This window comes from Rana temporaria, chromosome 6 (genome assembly GCF_905171775.1).
Source record: "Rana temporaria chromosome 6, aRanTem1.1, whole genome shotgun sequence".
NCBI classification, from domain to species: Eukaryota; Metazoa; Chordata; class Amphibia; order Anura; family Ranidae; genus Rana; species Rana temporaria.
Window position 1 is genome coordinate 143,948,516 of NC_053494.1, and position 3,902 is coordinate 143,952,417.

The 3,902-nt window shown below is 46.6% G+C and overlaps 1 non-coding gene across 1 annotated transcript; it reads left to right on the forward strand.

Annotated features, from left to right (window-relative positions):
* Positions 1 to 466: 466 nt before the first annotated feature.
* Positions 467 to 571, forward strand: LOC120944569. Its single transcript, XR_005750431.1, has one exon. It is a non-coding gene; the product is annotated as a U6 spliceosomal RNA (small nuclear RNA).
* Positions 572 to 3,902: the final 3,331 nt, after the last annotated feature.

Consider the following 3,902-nt stretch of genomic DNA (forward strand, 5'->3'; position numbering starts at 1 on the left):
GCAGCAGGTGAACGGTCTCAGGTATGTAAAATGGGGGGGGGGCGGTATTGTCGGATGTTTTTTCACCTTAATGCATAGGATGCATTAAGGTGAAAAGACATGAACCTTTACAACCCCTTTAACAACCAGGTAGGACCTCAAAGATGGAGGTCTAACTGCACTTTTTGGGGAGAAATCCCCACTGGGATGGATGGATGGCACAATCCAGGACTCAGGAACAGGGTTCTGGTAGAGGCTCAACCCAGCCGGATGCTGCACAGAGGCAGAGGTTGCGCCATCACTGGTGAGTTGAGGTATGAGGAAAAAATGAAGAATAGGGGGAGGGGGTGGCTAACTATGCCTTTTTTATGCTATTCACTGGTCCTGAGGGAGTGGTCAAGAGGCAGAGCTCTAACACTAGTATGCTGCCATATTGGCATCAGGAAAGAAAATTCACATAAACCCTGTGCTGCATTAAACATTACAAGTCCTTCCAATGGCAGTACATATACTAAAATTGGAACGATACAGAAAAGATAAGCATGGCTGCTGCACAAGAATGACTCACAAATTCGTAAAGAACTAATTTTTTCCCGTATGCCTGTCCCCTCCATGCCCCCCAACCCAAAAAAAAGTCACGCAAAGAAAAATCAATTTTGGAACAATAACCTTTATTTAAACTATGCAAATTACTAATCATAAGTACTGTATAAGCCAAACTGATAGGTGATTAGCACTTGAGTTAGGAAGAACAATTATCCTAATTAGGCTGATTGATGTATTTGCACCCTGCCCTGTCTTTACCATGTTCAAAAATCTTTTTGTATTTTTATATTTTTTTTATGATGACTTACATGGATTTGACATGATTTTTGTACTAATGTCTATATATATACACGCTAAAACATGCATCATGCACTTTAAGGAAAACACAAGTGCATTTTTTAGAGGAGTGGTGTGAACAGGCCCCTATTAATTCATGTTTGTATTTCTACATTGTTTTAGAAGAAAGCATTGTTTGGAATAAGATAGAAGTTGTTATGCTGATTAGTATAGAGATAACTCAAGACCATACCACCTTCTGTAATGAAAGTCTGTCATAATACTTCAATTCATCAAGTTCTCCACTTATCAAAAATGACATTCATCTTCACAGCAAGGTTCTTTGCCTTTAACTTCCATGGATTAATGAAAGAGAAATTATTCTCCTTAGCTGTAACTCACTGTGCATACAGTATTGCAGGAGCTGGTTGTTGCACACCATTGAGGAGTCATCATGGGGGGGCGGGGATCACATACTGGATCCCCTTTCCCCATGATCCAATAATAGTTGGTGGTCTGCTATAGCAAGAATTCTTCATAATCTCAAAAGCTGTAATACAGTACACCCTGGTATCCCCCACCGTGCATAGCCAGACACACCAAATCTTCACAGGTGCTCCAGAGTCAGGGAACAGTCCGTGCATTTGTTTTTTGTTTGTAGCGCTACCCCCTCAGGAGCCGCTGGTTAGATTTGCGACGGCATAATTAAGTTACCTCTGTGATGTGTCTAGGGGTGGTGATGGTGGTGAGAGCAGTGACGGAATGCCCAGACAGTTGGTTGACGTTTTCAATGCTATTATTTCTGGTCCAACACGACCAACAGTCAACTTGAGGTAGACAGTATAGGTTGGTGAAAGGAGAATAAACTTTGCAGATTCAGGCTATGGATAGAAGAAGCAGTCCTGCCTCCAATAATTATGTTTGTTTCGTCGCCACTCCAGCCGGAGTGGGTAAAGTGCCCCTGGACAGACCCCTCTCACAGGCCTGGCAGCCAAAGCGCCATTTTTAACTTCTGGGAAGGAAAAAGTCTCTGCCACCAACTTGGCTCTAATAGAATTTGGATTGGTAGTGAGACCTCTGCCACAGGCCTAGTACACAAGAACATGAGATAGTAGAGCGAATCCTCCCAGACTATAACTCGCCTGAATCTTTTCTCAGGTGGACTTCTTAGCTTGGGGTCACCGACTGACAGTTTGCAGCATACAAGCTGTCAGTGTCCGGTCACCCAGATCCCCGATGGATCATTCAAGCCCTATTGGATCACCCGACTCCGGGTTTTCCTCAGACCGATCCCCCACCGAACAGCACAACTCGCTTGGGATCCTCTCAATAGAGATGGGGGACCCAGTAAGTCACTGGGGCCCCTTGGCAGCATCAGTTGCTCCGGGCAATGAGGGCCCAGAGTCAGGAACTCCGCGTAGCACGTGCGCCCCGGCCTGGTAGGCCATATCGCCGGGACCCGTGACGTGCGCACACCCTAAAGGGGGGTGCCGCATCTGGAACCAGGAACCCGCGAAGAACCCCGTCCCACGGCCTCCGCCACAGAAATACCCCTCCCCAGCATGCCCCGCGAGGGAAAACTCCTCTAATTGGCTGCTGGGGAAGAGCGGCTCCGCCTGGACCCCTCTGGCGCCACCTGCCACCCAGAGATGGAACTACATCTCTGGAGTACAGAATGACCCACAGGACAGTCCAGGGCTGGCGACAGCCAAAATTTAAACAGATCAACTCTGATGAGAGCAAATAACTATCTCATCCTACTAAATTTAACATAGCACCTGTACTAAAAAGTACACAGTACACAGGCGCTACATGTTATTTATTAGAGGGATGATAACTTGGATAGGGATGGGAGGTTATGGGATGCCCACTTGACTTCAATAACAAGCTTCAGGGACAATCTCTCTATATACAGCTACACTTATTCCTATAGCACTCACGTGCTTGCAGAACTCTAAGAATCAGTCGCATAGATACGACGGCGCTAGGCAGAGATACGATGGCGTATCTGGAGATGCGCCGTCGTATCTCTTTTGAGAATCTGGGCCATACAGCGCAGTAACTGTCAAGGTACATTGGAGACTCAGGCCCAGATTCTCAAAAGAGATACGACGGCGCATCTCCAGATACGCCGTCGTATCTCTGCCTAGCGCTGTCGTATCTATGCGACTGATTCTTAGAATCAGTTACGCATAGATATCCATTAGATCCGACAGGCGTAAGTCTCTTACGCTGTCGGATCTTAACTGCATTTTTTTTTTGCCCGCTAGGTGGCGCTTCCGTCGAAATCCGCGTCGAGTATGCAAATTAGCGAGATACGCAAATTCCCGAACGTACGCGTGTCCGACGCAGTAAAGTTACAACGTTTACGTTAGGCTTTTCCCGGCGTAAAGTTGCCCCTGGGTCTATGAGGTGCAGTCAATGTTAAGTATGGCCATCGTTCCCGCGTCGAAAATTTATAAAATTACGTTGTTTGGGTAAATAGTCCGTGAATGGTGCTGGACGTAATTTACATCCACGTCAAAACCAATGACGTCCTTGCGACGTCATTTAGAGCAATGCACGCTGGAATATTTTAGGGACGGCGCATGCGCTGTTCGTTCGGCGCGGGGACGCGCTTCATTTCAATGAAACACGCCCCCTACCTGCCGAATTTGAATTCCGCCGGGTGATTTACGCTACGCCGCCGCAACTTTACAGGCAAGTGCTTTGTGAATAAAGCACTTGCCTGAAAAACTTGCGGCGGCGTAACGTAAATGAGATACGTTACGCCCGCTCAAGTTTGGGCCCATCTACGTGAATCTGGGCCTAACACTTTTGCCTGCCACCTTGATTAACGGTCTCTGGATTGGCCTGCGACATGTGCTTACTTAGTTACTTACTACTGCGTGTAGTACCGCCACGCTAGCATCCCTTTTTAGACATGTAAAACGAAAAGTCCCAGTTTGACTTGAACTGCCATAGAAATACCCTGCAGATTTACAGTATGTCCCTGTTGATCATTCTCTACATCTGTCAATAACTGTGCCCACAGCTAAAGATGCTGCCTGTTAGTGACTATAGAACAGGGATGATATGAGAATACTTCCCTGAATTCTGCT